Here is a 21128-nt window from a genome sequence, read left to right as displayed (position 1 = left end):
CTGATCATGGTGGCAGCACGCGTTGTTAAAATAACCCCCCTCTGCTCCCTTCCAGGAAGTGATTAATGCAACCCAGGAGACGGTCAGGATGAAGCTGCAGAGCTTTGTGAAAGAGTGAGTGTGTCCCCCGCAATGCGGTCTGTTTAGCCTCGAAACGTACATCTGGAGCCCTCGCATGCCTTTTTAATGTGACGTCTCCCAGACGTCACATTTCACTGTAGGATTTCTGTTACGTCTTTCACAGCTCTCCTCCGGTTAACACACACACCTTGTGCTATGATTAACCCGCCATGATCTATTATCCCTTCCCCCATAGTCTCACTGACAGCGAGAAGTTATTTGATGACATCATCGAGCGGTCATGAACTGTGTTGATTGTAGCTCTCAGACTTACGTCAGGGAGACGGCCTGAGCTTCTTGGCAGCCTCCCTGTAGTGTGCTTCCTCCCACTCAACACGAGCAGAGTGTTTCCCACAGTACATTTGGGTTCTCCACTCCCTCGTCCACGTGAACCAGTGTTGTGGCTATTTTTAAGGCCACCTTCCCGTCGCGCCAAGCCTTTCTTACCGTGCGGCGGGCAGCCCTGGTATTTCCTGCCACGCCTTGCCCCTTTTGCTTCAGTATCTTTAAAGGAAGGCAGAATGTCAAGTGTGAGTCACAACAACCCTAACCGGTTGCTAAATATATCCGTCAGCCCCTCCCCAGTCGTTTCATTCATTATCAAGGTAGATCAAATCAAATCAGCTTTGTGAAAAAGCTCATCAAGTCAATGATGTGTGGCTGAGCATGCCTTAATTAAATACATGAGACACAGCTTTGTTCTCCCCTACCATCACACCTTCAATCAAATCCAAACAATGTTTTGATTGTTTTTATTGAATAGATCCTTCTAGGTAAGTGGTTCATTCTTTGGTTACTATTGACTGTTCTCAGTGTGATTTCATTTAATTGTGTTTCCATTGGGGTTTTGTAAACCGCTTTACGCATCTTCTTATCCGTCAAGCACTCCGAGTGCAACGTTTTTCTCCTACCCTCTCCACCCGCTGACCCTTAAAGGGACGTGAGCGCAAAGAAAGCGTTAAGAATGCAGCGTTTTCTTCTCCCATCTCCACCCTGCTTGTCCCCTTCAAGGGACGTGCGCAAGTTCAAGGAGGTGCGCAAGGAGTTTGAGCGCAGCAGCGAGAGCCTGGAGGGGGCGCTGTTGAAGAACGCCCAGGTGGCGCGCGGGAAGCCCCACGAGGTGGACGAGGCCAGCCACTCGCTGCTCAGCGCACGCAAGACCTTCCGCTCGGAGGCACTGGACTACGTGCTGGAGGTGAGGAGGAGGAGGGTGGTGACCTGGAAAGCGATGGCGCTTAGTCCCGCGACGGGCCATTTTGATTGGCTAGATGCTAATTAGGGCTGAACGATTTGGGGAAATATACGAATTGCGATTATTTCTACCAATATTGCGATTGTGATATAGTATGCAATTTTTCTTTTTAAGGTTCCTTATGTTCTGTATTATTCGCCATCAAGCAATAAATCATTCTATAGCATGACCAACACAACATTTGAAGCACTCAACATATAAACTGCTCTTTCCTTTAGACCAGGCCTATGTGTTGAGATGAATTGATGAATGAATTGATATTATAACATCTTTACTTACTGAATCTTACTGATCTCAAGTCACTAACTAGTCTAAATAATAAAGTCTAAATCCCTCCCCAATTTTTTTAAAAACTTTTTTTCATTGCATCCTTTGCTATTTGCAAATCGTGTTCTACTACATTGCGATGTCGTTTTAAATTCGATTTACTGTTCAGCCCTAAGGCTAATCATACGCAGCCATGTTTTTTCATGCAGTGCTTCCGCAATATTATTCCCCTGTTATGTATTTTAGACTATATCTTTACGAATACGCTGCATTCTGTCCAGCTGTCCTCTGTTGTGCAAAACTCTCTGTAGTTCTGCTAATTCAGATTCATTGCTTTGATGGTACTCGTCCTCAATTGTAAGACACGTTGGATACAAATGGGGAAAAATAACAAATAATATAAATCAGGATAACCTAATCCTCGCCCTCGCAAAGGCAGCCTGCCTCATGGTGGTTCAATGTTGTGATTATGGACGTTACCGCCTGTGACTGATGTCAGTCGCGCGGCCATGGCTCACAATTTGTCGCTAAAGGTTGCAGTAGCTATCTCCTTTAACAGCCCCGTGTCTCCTCTGTGTTTCAGATCAACGTCATCGAGGCCAAGAAGAAGACTGACATCCTCATGGTGGTGGGGATCATTTTAAAGCCCAGTCCGAGATATCTGAACTTCTTCCCTCGTTCTCTTGGGTGATAGCGATCCTTGAGCTTCAATACTGAAATGACTCATTTGTCGAATAATTTTGCCCTACATTTATGGTTATATTGAAATTAATACAATGAAAAGAGAGTAATGAGATAATGCACATTTTTATTTAATTATTTTTTCCGCTGTCAGATGTTGTCATTGATCGAGGCTCAGGCGCAGTTTTTCCAATACGGCCACAAGTCTCTATCAGAACTTGAGGACTTTAAACGCTCGCTCGGGGAAGAGGTGAGTGGCCAACGTCTAAAAGTCTTGCAATGACATTATATATAGACATAGATATATATTTAGTTACCATCTATTTGGCGCACACTGGATGTTTTGAAATGTGAGTGGAAGAAAGCATCAGGGAAATGCAAGTGGAAGCGATACAACTCGGATAATTAGAGGCAAACATGTTCATGTGAGGACATTGTGCAAATCTCGCCTTATATTTGTATTGCAACTAGAACTAGAATATAATGTAGGGGGGTTTGTTAAATAGGACGCCACCATCCCTACAGAGCTTTTTGGGTGACAAGTTTGACAGGAAGCAAGTGGGGCCTCTCAGGAAACAGGAAATTGTGTGTGTGCGTGTGTGTGTTTGTGTGTGTGTGTGCAAAGCGAAAGTGAGATTCAGTTAGATATGACAAATTAGATTGAAATATCACGTAGCATGGGACGTGATTGGTCAGGTTTTGTTTTGTAAGGTTTGTAATGATGCAAAATTCTGTTTCAAAACACAGGAAACAAATGCAGCTCTCAGTTCTTGAACAGGAAATAAGAGAGAGAGACTCATTTCTGTTTCCTGGGGATAGCTTATCAGGGATTGATAACCTATCAATTTAAACTCCCATTCTCGTCTGTCTCTCTCTCGTTCTGTGTCTCTCCAGCCCCCTGCTCTTTGGCATTGTGATTATGCGAATATTCTGTTTTCCAAAGCAGATAGACAGGAACAGAAATTAGTCGCCAGACAAAAGCACTCTAAAAAACAAAGACACACAGGAAGATATTCTCTAGACATGTATATTTAAATCCATCACATGACAATGAGTTGATCTGTCATTTTAAATAACCAGGTTTAGGCTTCTCCATTTCCTTTCTCTATTCCTTTGTAAGATACTTTCTTTGTATGTATTAATCCCCATGCTTCTTGGCCCGCAGCACCCAGTTAGTGTTAAACTCTGCCCGGGAGAAGAGAGACATGGAGCAGAGACACGCGGCCATTAAGAAGAAGGTAACGAGAGACGTGCTCTGTGAACCCTCTCCAGATAAGCGATCTAGAACAAGAGCAACCCACGCGCTTCTTAGGACGCATGTTTGGAAAATCTGCACATTGGTTTCATTATCTCCCCGGAACAATGTGGAGGGTGTTTACACAGTGCTATCGCAGTCTAAAAGGCATTCAATGATTTACCTTTTTAGTTTATCCACAGCCTATTGGCCACGTTGAGTGGCACCCCGCACCAGTCCAAAGCCCTCTCATAGGCAATAAAAAATCATATATCTATGTGTACATTAGGATATAAATAGCCAAATATGAGGAGAAATCATGGTTGCGACGATCAGAAAAGATCACAGCTATATTTAAAGGTGCAGTGAGTAGACTTAAACGGCCCCTAGTGGAACAGCCTTGGCAGAAACGGAACCAAATATTCCGTAGTATAATTTAATTAGTTTAAAATTAAATGGAAAATAACAATCGTTGAGTGTTAGGGACCGTCCTGATTCAGGACGGCTCGAACTAGAGGGGAAACATGTTTAATTCATATTTGTTTTTAAGCAATAAAAGCGCGTGTATGTTTTGTAACGGAATCCTCATATGGTTCCGTTGGGCCATAGTTGGCCCTCCCACTGTGGGGCAGTCGTGCTTGTTTCTGTGTATAAATATATATATATCTGTATATATATTTATTCATGACGTGTCTTGTGGCCAAAGGACATGTCCTACGACGACTCCATCATGGACTTTAACGCGGAGGCGGCCAACGGCATCGTGATGGAGGGCTACCTCTACAAGAGGGCCAGCAACGCCTTCAAGACCTGGAGCAGGTGCGGACACTGGCCTCCTCAGCGGTTTCTTTCTCTTTATGTGTGCAGGGCTACAAGTTATTGTTCTCCAAACCAATTATTTTTGGTTGGATTTTTTACTTTCTCTTTTTAAATTACTTTCTCTCAGTCCAGAGACTCGCGTGCTCCTTAAAAATGCAGTTGTATCTCATTCCATAAGTATGGGCACTGGCATGCCTACAGACCTATAATTAACTTAAGGGTGCTGTCCATACAATTACATTTGAAGGTTTGATTGCTCTTTAATGTTTAGTTTTTCATAGTATCATCACAACCATTGTTTGTGTTCAGGGAATGATTTAATGGTTTTGAAAATGGGTCTTGATTTCTGCATTGGTTTACTTTTTAAACCCAAATCTAGACGCTGGTTTTCAATTCAGAAAATCAACTGGTGTATCAGAAGAAATTCAAGGTAAGTGTTTAAAAGCTGCTCATGGCTGTTGGATTCCACATTCTGCTGTACACTGCTCAGCAGCCTTGGGTGTGCGTGGTTAATTTTGTGTGTGTGTGTATGTGTGTGTGTGTGCCTCTCCCTCCTGCTCCAGGACCAGCCCACGGTGGTGGTGGAGGACCTGCGTCTGTGCACGGTGAAGCCAGCAGTGACGAGAGACGCTTCTGCTTTGAAGTGGTCTCCCTTCCAAGTGAGTGTGTGTAGGGCAGGGTCCATTCCTATCCATCATAGTTGTTTTGACATCCAGGGAACCTTTGAGGTTAAGTCATGTTGTCATCGTGTATTGGCTAATGGCTTGTCAAACCGGTCTTGGGATTCCTGTGTGTGTGTGTGTCTTGGATAACCTTTTGTGCATGCATGCATATGTGGAAGTGAAAATACATCTGTATTGTATTAACTGCTTTTGTGATGTGTTTTGTGTTTTGTGTGTGTGTGCAGGAGCTGTCTGATGCAGGCTGATACAGAGAGACAGCAGCAGGCTTGGATGAGGGCCGTGCAGAACAGCATTGCCTCGGCCTTCCAGGAGCGCCGAGAGGACACACACAGCCCTGTGAGCACACACACACACACACACACACACACCACACACACCAACACACACACACACACACACACACACCACACACACACACACACACACACACACACACACACACACACACACACACACACACCCCTCTCATTTGCTTACATTCATTTGTCAGTGCTTTTGTGTTTTATACACATGCGTGTATATATGCGTGTCTTTGTGTTTATCTATGTGTGTGTTTGTGTATTCCAAGAGGGAGCGCTGCAACTCCACCTCATCGGGGGTCGGTGGGGGGCTGCCCGGGGAGCCGGGGGAGGGCCCCGCGCGGCGGGACGCCCTGGACGAGGTGCAGGCCATCGCGGGGAACAAGCAGTGCTGTGACTGCGGGGAGGCGGGCCCCGACTGGGCCTCCATCAACCTGGGCATCACCCTTTGCATCGTCTGCTCCGGCATCCACCGGTACACACACACACACTCACACACGCATACAAAGGCACACGGCCACGCAAAAACGCATATATGTATGCACGCACACACACACACACACACTGACCTACATTGTGGAAGACACAGTTACGCGGGCACACACACTCTTGATCGCACATTGCTATCCACACGCACACAGATACAAACATTGCATTGCAGACACAGGCACACGCACACGTAACGGAACACTAAAGAGGACTTTTGAACAAAGAAAACGATCACCCCTAAACACTAACACACCCACCTCTTGCACGCCAAAACAACAAGATAACGAATGTCCATAGCTGAGGTGTAATCTATCTCCGCCGTCCCAACAGGAGCCTGGGCGTTCACTTCTCTAAGGTGCGCTCCCTCACTCTGGACTCCTGGGAGCCTGAACTCATCAAGGTGAGTTCAAAACGCCTCTCTTTATAGCCACACTATCACAGACACCACCGACACCAGACTAAACTAGACCTAGAGGACAGACAGTGACCATGGACTATGGGCCCTTGCACATAGAAGTAGTAGTCAGTATTAATAATCTGTGTTATGAGTGACCCCTGGGTTAGTCCTATGACGACACCTCTTGAAGAGGGTCTCTGGCTGGACTCCACAGGAGGGGGGTGTACATGGTGGGGTGGTGCTGGGTGGAGTTCTTCCAGTGGCATTGGTGGTTTTCATTCGAGGCCGTAGTTCATGTTAGCAGTTATGTTTCTAGCTCTTGTTGTCGAATTGAACTGAACGTCTTGCCGCACTTGTTTTGAGAGTTAAGATGATAACCTTCTTGTTCTGATTCCTATGGCAACTCGGCACTCCAGCCGTTGGATTTAATTTAGAAACTGGTTCATGTTATTTTGTAATGACTGATATTGAGTATATTGAGTATATTACCGTAAGTCCGCTTTTTCGGTTCATAGCCGGACCCACCGGATCACGTCGGAAATGTAAACGGCGTATATGTAATGTCCACACGTGTCTGTCTGTCCGTCCAGCTGATGTGTGAGCTGGGGAACGACGCCATCAACCGCATCTACGAGGCGCGCATCCAGGAGATCACCATTAAGAAGCCCCACCCCACCAGCCCCAGGTGCGCACCTCATTTGCATACCGCATCAGCATCCTTCGTCAACACTTTTTGTACAAATGCCACTCAAATGAAGTGAGTCTGTGTGGGTCATTTGGTGCGATTCGTATATATTGTGTAGCTTTTATCACAAAGGTGTCATCGTAAGGGGGGGGGGGGGGGGGGGGGGGGGTCCTACCTCCAGCCAATCAATGGTGAATCCATTGATTGGAACAAATGTTCAAACAATTGCCTGGCCGGTTGATTTTCCCGCTCCGGCCGGCAAGCAGATGGCATCCTTAAAGTGCATTCTGGACTGATGATATGGGGCAACATCAGGTGTAGCCCATTAATTAATTATGGTGATTGGATTAGCAGTACCCATGATTAACATGTTGAGATACACGTGTGTTCAGCCCTGCTGTAACACCTCTGGGATAGAGGCATACGTGAAAGCAAGGACGTTGTTGTTTCACACAAAGTGAACTTCGATCATCCCTGTACTTATTTATCCTCCTCCTCAGTCAGCAAAAAACGTACTCTCAAAGAAGAAAGACGCTACCCTGGACACTACTGCGTCGTCAACTCTTAATGACATTATTCAGCCTTTTTATTTTATTTATTATTTTATTTGGAATGCAGACGTCTCCAAGGGATAGAATAATACGTACACCTTGAGGAGAGACTTAACGAAGACCTTCTTGCCGTCTGCCCTCTGTCGCACGCCCCCTCCCTCCCTCCCTCCCTCCCTCGCTCGGCCGTCTGTCAGTCAAACAGGAAGTGGCGGGTTGGCAGTAATGAGTTGAATGTTGCCGTGGAAACTGAAAAAAACGAGAGAGCACACTTTGGTGAAGTTGCGGTGCAGGTGCACCGGTTTCCGCTGCAGCACGCTGTAGCCTCTCTCCGTCTCGCCGTGTCAGAGAGAGACCTGAGGCCTGCCGTGCGTCTCCTCGCTCCTTCAGACCCAGATCCACTGAACGCTGCTTATTTGGAGGTGCTTAGTAGTCGTTTTCCACTGATACTCTCGGGAACTCCATTCAATTTTTCGCTGTTCAAAACCCGTTACCACTTTCCTAACATTCCTCACAATCCTTCTTTAGTTAACGCTTCGAACACATGTGTAAGTAATTATTTTAACGGTATCAAATATATATCAAATATAACGGTCAGAGGTGTTATCGACTAATGGTCCGAGAACTGTTGAGAGTTCACTCCAGGGAGGGAAACCAAAGTCACAACCTAATAGTCTGATAAGTTAAGTTGCTAACAGGTACAAACAACATAGATTTTGCAGAGTGAGCGGCGGGGGTTGAACTCTTCAACTCTGGTGGTCTGTCCATTCAGACCAAGGAAACGCAGAAGAATTAGCATAATGCGTTGCATAGGTTCAGTATGTCTGATTGAAGTACACGTCACGGGATAGTTTCACGAAATCGGTCCGCTTGGGCTCTCCTCATCTTGGACACGTGACACATAAAACAACCCATAAATACAAACCGACATTACGTTAGAAAAGGAAAGAGTTATTAAAGCGGCCAATAAGGCGAATCCAAACCCCAACAACCCTTGTACGCGGACTAGAGACACACCTGGCCGAAGGAGACACTGCGTGGTGACGTCCAAGAGTATACTAAAAGGTACTTCAACGTCAAGTACAGACCAGTACCTGTTGCAGATGCAGAGTGGACCGTTCACAAACCGTTTGGCGGAGAATATCGGATTTGAAGATAACCTTCTGGGTTGACAGCCCCCTGGTTTGGTTCTCATTTAAGTGTGCGTGTGCGTGTGCGTGTGCGTGTGCGTGCGTCATCCAGGGGGGACAAGGAGACGTGGATCCGCTCCAAGTACGTGGAGAAGAAGTTCATCCAGAAGCTCCCGGAGGCGGGGGGGCGGCGGCCTCCCCCTGCTGCGGCGCGCCAGCGGCCGCCGCACCCGGGCCTGCACCCACGACCGCTCCCTGAGGCCCCCGCTCAAACCCAAGCCCGGGCGCGCCACACTGCCACGGCTCTCAGGTTAGGACCCCCCCCCCCCACCGCTTTAATAACCCAGCAGGCTAGAGGGGGAGGTGTGTGTGTGTGTGTGTGTGTGTGTGTGTGTGTGTGTGTGTGTGTGTCGTGTGTCGTGTGTCGTGTGTGTATATTTGAAGTCAGCAGGTAAAACCAGTTACCACGTTTTGAAGTTGCCGAAGGCCTCCCATGTGACTCTCTGTCTCCCTCTCCCCCCCCTCCCCCTTTCCTCTCCCTCCCGCTCTCCTTCCTTTCTCCCTCTCTTTCTCTCTTCCTCTCTCTCTCTCTTCCTGTGTGTGTGCTTCATTCCTACTTCTTAGGGCCAAGCAACAATGACCTTGCCCCCAAAAAGAATAATACAGGCTTTCACAAAGGTGAGACAACACACACACACACACACACACACACACACACACACACACACACACACACACACACACATAGCAACATGGTGAAGTGCATCGGCTTGCCTTTGGCAAATGATTTTTTATTGATAACAACATTGGCATATACTGATCAAAACAGGACGATACAAAAAAAAGAGCCATTAAACGACTGCTTTGAACAAATGTCATTTGAACATAGCAGTCAGGCTACTGCTTCATTGTTTTGAGCCAAAGAAAAAAAAAAATATATATATATTTCTATTTTTTTAAATAAAATAATTGCGTTAATCGCGCGATAAAAAAATTAACGCTGTTAAATTTGGTTTGCGTTAACGGCGTTAATAACGCGTTTAACTGACAGCTCTAATATATATATATATATATACACACACACACACACACACACACACACACACACACACACACACACACACACACACACACACACACACACACACACACACACACACACACACACACACACACACACACACACACACACTCTCACTCTAAACGTGTGTGTGTCTTTGCATGAACATACGGGGCCAAGCGAGCTTCCTCTCTCTGCAGTCTTATCTGTGGATCCCCTTAGTCACAGTGGTTTGTTATCAAGGGTGTGCCGTGTTATGTGACAAATGCAATCGAGACACATTAACATTTAACTTTGTATGGCATCGGGAGGTTAATCTAAGAACTACACAAACGCACAAAAGTGGTATTAAAGTGATCATAAAAAAAACAACGGGTATTTCATCAAATATATAAACAATGAGGTGCAACAGATGATCTGCACTACTACAACCTCCTCTTCCTCTTCTACCTCCACCACCTCCTCCTTCCTCCTCCTCCTCCTCTTGCTCCTGCTCCTCCTCCTTCTGCTGCACCACCTTCTCTTCCTCCTTGTTCTCCACCACCATCCCTTCCTCCTTCTCTTGCTCCTGCTCTTCTTCCTCCACCGCCTCCTCCTTCCTCCTTGTTCTCCTCCTCTTTCCTCCTCCTCCTCCTCCTCCTCCTCCTCCTCCTCCTCCTCCTCCTCCTCCTCCTCCTCCATCAGCTGAGGAAGGCCAGCAGCAGCAGCAGGATGAGGAGGAGGAGGAGGAGGAGGAGGACCCTCAGCACCCTGCACCCCGGGGCTCTGCTGTACCGCTCGGCGGGCCGGCCCAACTTCCTGGTGATGGCGGACGCCCTGGCCCACGGCGCCGACGTCAACTGGCTGAACGCCGCCAAAGACTCCCGCAGCCCCCTGCTGCAGGCCGTGACCGCGGTGAGGGGTGTGTGTGTGTGTGTGTGTGTGTGTGTGTGTGTGTGTGTGTGTGTGTGTGTGTGTGTGTGTGTGTGTGTGTGTGTGTGTGTGTGTGTGTGTGTGTGTGTGTGTGTGTGTGTGTGTGTAGGGGGGTTAGTTGATGAGTGTGAGTGAACAAGAGTATGTGGGCGGGAATACGAGTGTGTGTTTGTTTATATGAATGAGTGAATATGAGTTTGTGTGTGTTAATATGAATGTGAGTGTGAGTGTGTGTGTATGTGTGTGTGATACGAGAGTGTGTGAGTGTGAGGTGTGTATGAATAAACCTCCACTGGCCCCGTGCTCACCGGCCCCGTCTCCCCAGAACTCCCTGGCGGCGTGTGAGTTCCTGCTGCAGAACGGAGCGAGCGTCAACCAGGCCGACGCCCACGGCAGAGGACCCCTGCACCACGCCACCGTGCTGGGCCACACCGGGTAACACGCACGCACACACACACACACACACACACACACACACACACACACACACACACACACACACACACACACACACACACACACACACACACACACACACACACACACACACACACACACACACACACACACACACACACACACAGAGAGAGATAGCTTTTCTTATTGTGATATACAGTACTTTTTACAGAGACATGCATGTGTAGCTGTGATGTGACGTACCAGACGTATTCTACGGATAGAAATACACATTAAAGCAAATACACTTTCATATATTGATACCCATGAAGACAAACACGTGTAAGCACTCGACAGACTGGCTTTCCAAGCTCAAGGTGAGCCCACATTTAAACCCCCCGTAAGTCAGCAAGAATTTACCTCCCGGCTAGAACCGCCGTTTGAGATAAGATTGCTAAGTATTGCAGTAGAATACACAATGGATTTGATTTATTTTATTTTTTTAATTATATATATGACAATGTTTAATGTTACGGTAATTATTTAGGTTTTCATTGCTCAGTAGTTCTTGGGAGCATATGTTTATTGTAAGTTTAGAAACTGCAGGGAAAAGCCATTTACGTTCTTCCCACAGGATTGAAGACAGCCCAGACAGTAGAATTAGATGCCATAGGCTAAATCGACAAACTGTTTTGTAAACGACGACAACACACTTAATAATCAAAGCTGAAAACACAAAGTGAAACCACACCCTAATCATCTAGCTAGGATAAAAATCTACTTCTCAAAAAATGAAGAAGATAATGAAGAACAGAGCTTTGTAAACGGTTAAAGTGGCAATCTCTAAGATCTCGGTTTCGTTCTTTTTTGTGACACCTATGGGAAGAAAACAGTCCATTGCTACACACACACACAAGTGAGGGCGGAACAGCCACTGCTGACTGATGGAAAACACGTCACTAGATCCTTGTGATTTGCATTCATGGCAGGAATTTCACCCCCAACACCAAGTTCATTACATTCATAATACTGCCAATGCAAGTGCAATTTGGCTAATAGATACTGACTCAGCTGACAGTGATTTACATGAACCTCTTCGGCGATCTTGGAGATTGCCTTGTCAACGTAGATATTTCTTTCAGGTGGGTGGTGCGCGGTTAGCGTTCATATTTCCAACCTCAATTCAAGATCTTTTAAGGTCATTTTCTTTTTTGTACACCCACACAAACCCAAAGAGCGACCTTTGACCTTTGACCCCTGCATGTCGCCCCGCCAGGCTGGTGTGTCTGTTCCTGAAGAGGGGCGCCGACTACAATGCCAAGGACAAGTACCAGAAGGACCCCATCGGCATCGCCGTGGAGAATGCCAACGCCGACATCGTCACCCTGTGAGTCCTGAGGGAACCCCTTTTATAAACCGCGGGGACCCATTGGAAGGACAAATGACGCAGAGTAACGGCATTGATGTGTGAGGCTGTAACCGAGTCCTGTACCTCTCCCCCCCCCGCAGGCTGCGCATCGCCAAGATGAACAAGGAGATGCGGGAGACGGAGGGAGGGTTCGGCCAATCAGGTCACTCCAGGGAGCAGGGCTGGGGGGGCTCAGGGGGGGGGGGCGGGACACGTGGCGGGGACAACCAGGCGGAACCTGCAGGCCCTGAAGAACCATATCAGCGGGTGGGCTCTGGGGGGCGCCGATTGATGGGGGGCCACTATAGGACTGGTTTTGAATCCCGCGCACGGTCTCCCAAACGGCCTTCGCGACGGCCGCCACACTTTAAAGTTCTCAGGGGGGAAAGGGTGCAATGTTGTTGTTGCACGGTTGTCTGTCGTGAGTGAGGGACGAGTGTCGTTTGCGCAAGTGTGTCGCGTTACAAACTGAAAGTGCTGTGAACGTGAGCGAGAGCTACTACAGAGCTGGTCTTTAGCGTCGAAGACGTTAGGGTGCATCCCGATCCAGATCGAATGAATGTACGATTATGTTCTGTTTGGGGTGTTTTTTATGTTACTTTTTCCATGCAACATTTGCCAGGGAATCGGCAGGGCTTTCTCCTGAGCTATGAGCACTCAAACAAAGTTTTGTAGAAGCCATGAAAGAGATGGAGGGAGAGAGATAAAGGGTACATTGTATAATATACAAGGCGCAATATTTAATGTTTGCACAGAAAGAACAAGCAGAATAGACTTTTCAGATAAGAGTAGAGTTTATTTTTGTTCAGTGGGTTTTGAATGGCTTTTTAAAGGTGCTTTTACATTTTATTCCTCTTCTTAATGCCTGGTGATCTTTAGCACAAGGTCTCAGTCCGTCCTTCGTGATGATGATGATGATGATGACCATGATGGTGTCCATGACTGGGATGACAAAAGCAGTCGTATTGGTCTTTAAAACGCTATTCTGTGAATAGCAGATTGGGTTGTTAGTAGTTGATCCATTGGACCTATTACCAATCAATCAGTTTGTATTTGTTTACCATGCTGAGCACTGCCTCTTTGATTCTGTTGTTTTGAAGTTTTTTAACAAAGCGAAGGGCTTCCGTTTTAGTTTGGTATTGAACAGAGTTGTATCATATGAACTTCTCCTTGCCTTGCTATACATCCATTCTTCCATTGTGGCCCTGTATTAATTGTTTTTGTTTGTTTTTTGTGCGTGTGTGTGCATGTACGCATGTGTGATGCATAAACAGCAGTGCAGAGCTGAAGAAGGTGCCTGACTCGGACAAAGTATTTCTGTCGTTGGGTAAACAACGACAATGTGTTCGCTTTTGTCTGGTCTCAGAAGAACACATGTTCCCTACTGCTGGTCAGTGGACCATGTTGCTGTGCTTTTTAATGGTGTGTGTGTGTGTGTGTGTGTGTGTGTGTGTGTGTGTGTGTGTGTGTGTGTGTGTGTGTGTGTGTGTGTGTGTGTGTGTGTGTGTGTGTGTGTGTGTGTGTGTGTGTGTGTGTGTGTGTGTGTGTGTGTGTGTCCTTGCACCCGTTGTGCCTTGTCCCACTGTCCGCTGAGATGTCCGACTGGTCTCAAGCGCTTGTGCATTGCGCCCCCTGCTGTACCCAAAGAGGTAATGTTGCATGTGCATGTCAACGTTGTGTGCATGCGTTACATTTGTGTGCGTCTTTGTTTGGTTGTGTCGATTGTTTATTTCCTTTTTGCTTTGCCGCTAAAGTGCTGCAGACCTTTAGTCAAGTCAGCAATACGGGCTCGTCTCCTGATGGCCATCTTGGTGCCATCTTGGTTCTGAACGCTAGCTGAACCAAGATGGCACCAAGGCGGATGTATTCCCAGAAAGGGACACGTGAAACTGTGGCCCTTCAGGGAACAGCTGTGCTTTTAGTTGCGGGAGAAGGAGTTCATGTTTTGTTATTAATGGACGAACAAAACGAGCAAAAATCGGTGTTATCAGAACCATGGACGAAGTCTCTCATCCGTCTCACCTCGGTTCTTTTGCTTGAGTTTGTGCGTATTCACGAGCGTTCCTTTCCCTTCCCGTCGCCCACGCAGTGCAGATGTTTTCTTGGCCCCGGTCCGATCCATTCGTCCCAACTCTTGCGTTTTGCACATGGCGTTCCCGTGGCACCGAGATCAGGAATGCGTAGCCTCCCCATCAGGATCACATATGGACGCGCTCGCACCGCTTATGATTCCGATTCACATTCCGCGACGAGGCGGTTGCTGTTCAATACAATTGGATTCGGCCACTTAAGAGGCAGCACTGTGACCATGGTGTGACCCGGGCTTGACCTCGGGGTGTTTTCTTAAGGGTGACATATTTTACCACCAGGTGTGAGTGTGATTAGCCGTTACAAGCCGTTTCGAAAGTCTGCCTCTTCTGACAACATAGGTGGTCGTTTCCACCTAGATCAGACATGGGGATCATACTATGCGGGCCAAATCCGGCCCGCATAGTGCTTCAATCCGGCCCCCGCGATGCGCTCGCAATTTGGAGGAAAGACACTCTGCCATTATCCGACCCGTGATCCTGCTATTAAAATCAATCCAACCGATTTCGCTGGGTTTGACTCCCTGAAGTCGAGACTGATCTGCGACATGGAGGAGACCCTGTGAGGACCCTGCCGGACTCCGGTGCCGGAGCTGAAGTCCGGCAGAAGCTCAGCTCCGGGGGCCGGCGGGTATAGATGAGAGTATTTTATAGAACACGCCCAAAAGCTATGTCCGCCTCCGGATGATATGAATCCTAAACGACCGCGTCGGTTTCTCTGACATATCTGGTAGCCTACTTCCACAACAAGTAAAGAGTGCGGTTGAGAATGAATTGGCAGAAGAGAAACATGGCGGTCACAAGCTTCTATCAAATTCAGGCGACCACGAATAACAGAATTGCTTTCAATTCCAGCGATTGTGGACACAACTTATGATTGAACGCACACTGCGGCCGCCTACATAGCTTTACCCAATCAAAATTAAGCGCAGAATATTTAAAATGGACAAAAAGAGCATTTCTGGAAATATTTCTAACATTATGATAGGCCTACTTAATTGAAACAAAATGTATCTCACACAATTTTGTATGACATTACATTATGGGCCATTTTTCGTTCCCTGAATTTCAAGTTGATGCCGGGCACTTCTGATAGGGGGGGGGGGGGGCAGCTGTCAATCATTGTGGCAATGGCTCACTGCATAAAAAAATTGTCAAAATGAGTGCAGCAAAAAAGAGAAGTTGACTTCCATGTTGCTCATCTCTCAAGCTAACATAAGTGTGATGAAGTTGAAAAAATTACAAAAAAAGAATAATCACAACTGAAATCAGCTGGATAGGCATGTAATTTTCATTCAGTGATGAAGGTCTCCCTATAGCCTCAAAAAGATTGCCTTAAGTCTGTTTGTTAATGTATCCTGCAGACATACATTTGCAGTTTTTTTAATAGTTATCTATCTTGAAGAGCTACAGCTGGTATGAATGACAGTTGAATAATATGCAGGGTCGTGTAGCAGCCTAAATGAATCCTTGAAAGCAAATCCAGTTATTGTAACCTTAGAGTAGCCAAGGTCAGATAGGCCTATCAAAAAATAAATGTCAGGCCTTGAAATAGACTGGCAAAGTGGAGGCAACTGTAAAGTAGCCTGATACATAATTTGCATTGAATTAATTTGTACCATTTAATCGTGTCACCATGCTTAATTGCAATCGTCTAAAGTGTGGCCCTCCGTTGACCTTGCCAAAGTAACTGGCCCTTGGACTAAAACTGTTGCCCATCCCTGACCTAGAAGCATGGCGGATAGATGAGCAACGCTTGCTACAGTGCACTGGGTAGGCTGGTAGACTGATCTTTCCAGCTCACATCCAGGTGGACACGCCCACTTGTTATGTCAGAAGAGGCATATTTTCCAAAACGGCTTGTAACGGCTAATCTCACTTCAAACTCACACCTGGTGGGATAATATGTCACCTTTAATGTTGAGATATGAGCGCTCACTCCCACCCTCCCCTCCTCATCCTCTCCTCTCCCTCTCCTGTGGTCCGCAGGGGACGCGACGTACCAAGACATCTTCCGGGACTTCTCGCACATGGCGTCGAACAACCCAGAGAAGCTGAAGCGACGCAGCGCCGATCCAAAGTCCTAGAGCGAACACACACACACACACACACACACACACACACACACACACACACACACACACACACACACACACACACACACACACACACACACACACACACACACACACACACACACACACACACACACACACACGTTGAGTCATAGGTCAGCTGCTGTGTTGACTCCATGGGAGAATGAAGAGAGGTCCCAGCACAGTGGACTCTTTTGTGTTTACTGGTCAAACAAGAGGACTAATGTTTGATCAGTTCACACCAAAAAGGAAAAAGGATGGTGGGCTTCCAGGGAAATGGCTTCTGAGGGAAAAGCAGCATTTGATATGTATGACAGGTCTGGAATGACTTGCCATAGCTACGGCCTGGATACACCAGCCAAAACAACTCCTTCTAACAATGTGTTTTTGGTATTGATTTATTTTATGCCGTCTTTTTTTTTTTTTTTTTACTGTCGCCTACAAATAAAATGCAATGCATGATCCTTTTAGTCCGTTTCGAGGTTGCTTGCTTCCGGTGGTTCATGGTTCATGTCAGCGGTTGGATTTGATTACGCCGCCAGATGACTGCCTAACTGCACACGAGCGGCCTCTCGTGGCCAGAGTAGCGCCCCGCATATGGGACGCTTTTTGGTAGGTGACGTTGTAAGAGCAACAAAAAATCTATCTTCAAGCCAGGTAATAGTGTGAGCTTTTTCAATTTTGGTCAACTAATACAGACAACAAAGGTGGAGCTGAAATGTATGGTTGAGACTGTTGAGTCAATATGTTAAAGAGAAAACAGCAATGCCTTTCTTTTATTTTAGTTAAAGTTAAAGTTTAAATATGTATTTGGGGACGCTCATGTCTTTATCAAAAGAAGATGAGGAAAATAAATAAAAGTCTTGGTTTGATAACGTCTTGCAGCAGCGTGGGTCCATGGGTGTTGTTGTCTTCACAACTATTGATCTGAGACGACTCAGCAGCCAACATGTTCACCGACGATGTAACGTATGTAATTTGGTGAAAAACGAGTTTGATCCTTTGTGGTATGGTCGTCTCGGGCTAGGTATGACTCGGAGTGGTAAATATTCAACAAGTGTTTTTTTTACAACAGAGACAAGGTAAACAAGCTTATGTTCTGGAGGTGGTTCATGAAGCATCTCTCGAACACATGTAAGAAAAGATTATATTGGAAGTGGGCAGACTTTTAAATAAGCCACGCCTATATGTTCGGTAAACCTTTGGTCTGTCATTGCTTTAGCGGAAATGGCAAAGTGGCCATATTTGTAGTCCTTAACCCATCTACAAAGTAGGCAAACTCATTAAACCTTATATGGTGTGTCCATTATGTGGAGAAGAAACCATTTATAACTGTTAGCTTGAAACATGTCATCAGAAGAGGCATAGACTAAAGTAATTGACATCCCATTTCATTGTAATGAAATAGCCGCTACCTTGAGATGAGCTGTAGATGAGTTGCATGGAGAATTACACCGTAGGCTAATTAAGCCGTTATCCGGGGTCAAAACAATCACAATAACAGCAATGTTTGTGTGTTGAATGTTGTAACTTTAAATTGTAGCACATCGTAGTAGGCTTGATTTATATTAAAATGTCACATCACTTATTAGGGCATGTAGCCTTCTATAACAGTTATCACTGTGTTAGAAAGCTATGTGATGCACAGCTGGTGCAACAGGCTGACTCGCTCATGTGTATATTATTATGTATAACATGTCCTGAGCCCTGTTTCAGGTAGCTGGTTTTGAGGCAACCCCGAGTTTGTTCGCTCTGAGTTAGTGGAAACTCTGGGTTGTCCGTTTCAGGTAGCAGGTTCAGCGCAACCGAGAGTTAGTTGCTGCGGCAACATACGCCGTGGACCTAACCTGCTCGGGAGGTGGTTAGACCTACTCTGAGTTTGTTGTCAATAAGGCTGAAGGCAGCTCTCCGACAGAAGGAAGTGTTAGAAATGGCATGTCCTTTTCTACGAGAGCCTGTGGGCGTAGAGGCTGCGATCCTCAGAAGGAATCTCCGTGAGGAACGATTATTAAGACCCCGGTTGGATATACTTTATTTTCCTGATCATTTTCTTCACGAGCGCTATCGTTTTTCAGCGCAATCTATCATTTATTTAGACCACCTTCTCAGCCCCCATGTTAACTGTCAAACGCACCGGGGGCATGCTTTAAGTTTATTTTTATTTTTTTTATCGCAATTAACGCAAGTGCAGAATGATCCGCCCCGTGCATCCCACCCGCTCTGTACTACAGTCACTTCAACGTTGTGGCTTTCCCATGATCAGAGTAGCTGACTAACCACGGACCTATAACTGCTGCAAGTCAAGAAACTCATTTTAAGAATGCAAGGCAGAAAAGACCCCGGTACTGCTTTTAACCAGATGCTGTTCTTCTCTACATGCACATGCTCAGCATAATCGTCTGCATTGTTCACTGAAGTAAAACCCTTTGAGTAGACTGTTCAACAAAATAACTTGTCCCACCACAGCCCGTGTTCTAATAAAGACAATCTACTTATTATGAGGATTTTTTTATTTCCTGAAAGCACAAAAAAAAAAAGGTCATTTATATTGGGTATGTTTTTAGAGCAGGGAACAGTAGCCTATCCCAGTTTGCACCTCACCCACCTATAACTTATTTTCCAAAATTTGGATCTCCAAAGCATCCTTTTGCATCTTTTGAATTGTTACAATTGCATGGAGGTTGGTGAGGGCATCTGGTTCAAGTAGGGCGATGACGCCATCAGTAACTGGAAGAAGATGATTAGACAGTGCAATTATTACTTGAGCCAGAATATTGCCCCATCTAATTTGCAACGCGCTGGGTTGCGTGTACATATTTAAATATTTTGAATAACCAACCTCTTATACTGTAAAGGCACTTCTATCCTGGGGGGTGGGGGGGATCAGAGGAGCTCCCCCAAGGGATGCCCTCAGCCACAGGACGCATACTCTGTTGGCTGAGGGCCATCTCCTCAGCCTCTGTGACCCTCCAGTCTGCCGGGCCTCTGCATTTTTTCGATTTGCTAACATGGAGGAAAATGTTTCCCTAATATTCAGTAAGCGCTATTTTGAAGACACATATATATTTATAATGCATTTTGCCTAGGTGTAGCCTTCTAATATATCTAAATCCTATTAAATATTGGCAGTGTTGGGGTGGCTGGGAAATGTACTACTTACATTTACTGCTTAAATATAGTATACAAATATATAATACATGTTGAACATAGCTGTTAAATTAGGTAGAGCAGGCAAAACAGCACAATTGATTTGATTTCAATTAAACATTAGTTTACCTGTTTAAACTATATTTTTGTACTTCATTTGCTGCCAAGTCCTCGTGGGGCAACTCGGGGTTGCGTAAATTGACACACACACACACACACACACACACACACACTTTACATATTGAATAAGTGGAAGATATTAAACTTTCCTCTTATTTTATTTTATTTTACTAATTTATTTGACTCACGCATTGACTTGTTCAGCTATTTCCTGCCAAGCTCTCTCTCGCGCTCTCGCTGCCGCGGCGGTATTGCTTTTTTTTGTTAAAATGGGTAACTGCTCGGCATACACGTTCATTAGAATTTCCAATTCCGTGGGGGAAAAGTAAGTGGATCTACGCTTTTGCTCCATGTTTGATCATGTTATCAGAGATCCATTGATGATGGCTCTTCATAGTCAACAGGCACGCCCTCAACCCAGAGTGAACATACTCAGAGTTGATTAACCCAACGCTGATCACCTGTTCTGAAACCGAAAACCCAGAGTTGCTTTTCAACCCTGAACTCTGAGTCAACCAACTCAGAGCGCAGGATTAAACTCAGAGTATGTTAAACCAGCTACCTGAAACAGGCCTCTGCATTGGAAGTCATGGCCATATTCATGGTCTTGTCTTACCTCTGTTGTAATTGTGTAAACACAAAAGCATTGTAATAAACCATAGTATGTATAGTGACACACACAGAGAAGGCAAAGCCTTCCTATTCATAGTTAAGAAATTTCCGCCATAACTTAATTCCGAAAAGGCACAAATAGTTGCACAAATACTTTTCCATTGTTTTTATTGAGCAGGCTACTCTCTATGATGTCACGATGTTTACGTAGCTGCCACGGCGATCGACATCCGGCCTACCATAAAGGGTACTGTCGGCGGTGGAAACGCGACCTCGGAACTGAGCTGGGCTATACCGCCCCTCCCTACCGGACTGAGGCGAACCGAACCGTACCGCACCCTGCAGTGGAAACGCGGCATTAGGAAGATCAGTTTCATGTTTGCACGCCTTTATTTCCTTGTAGCCTATCACCTACCATCTTTTTGCTTCATTCATGAGAAGCACATTGTATTGCCACTGTATAGGAGACTACACATGCCCTTATCTAGAGCTGGTTTACCAGTACGGAACGTTTAAAACTGAGCAAAGTCGATGCCAACAGACGGTTACAACGTCATTCAATTGTGAACTATGTCATATGATGGTTGATTCTTTTATGTTGAGTAAAACTTTCATGCTCCACCATGTTCATGCACACTAGTTAACAATACGTCACCAACTGGGCAACTCTGTTAACAACATCTGGC

General features: G+C 45.9%; 1 long non-coding RNA gene and 1 pseudogene across 2 annotated transcripts; one reads left to right on the top strand and one right to left on the bottom strand.

The window, feature by feature from the left end:
* Window positions 1–18029, top strand: part of LOC130369838 (arf-GAP with coiled-coil, ANK repeat and PH domain-containing protein 1-like) — a 24200-nt pseudogene extending 6171 nt beyond the window's left edge.
* A 1160-nt stretch (window positions 18030–19189) lies between these two features.
* On the bottom strand, window positions 19190–20168 carry LOC130370297 (uncharacterized). 2 transcript variants are annotated; one of them, XR_008893012.1, is made up of 3 exons: window positions 19840–20168; window positions 19403–19566; window positions 19190–19290 (listed from the first exon to the last, which is right to left on the bottom strand). It is a non-coding gene; the product is annotated as an uncharacterized LOC130370297 (long non-coding RNA). The 2 variants fall into 2 exon arrangements; XR_008893011.1 differs by having other exon boundaries at window positions 20019–20168.
* Window positions 20169–21128: the final 960 nt, after the last annotated feature.

Source organism: Gadus chalcogrammus, chromosome 17, assembly GCF_026213295.1.
Source record: "Gadus chalcogrammus isolate NIFS_2021 chromosome 17, NIFS_Gcha_1.0, whole genome shotgun sequence".
NCBI classification, from domain to species: Eukaryota; Metazoa; Chordata; class Actinopteri; order Gadiformes; family Gadidae; genus Gadus; species Gadus chalcogrammus.
This window is presented reverse-complemented; position numbering and strand designations above follow the sequence as displayed.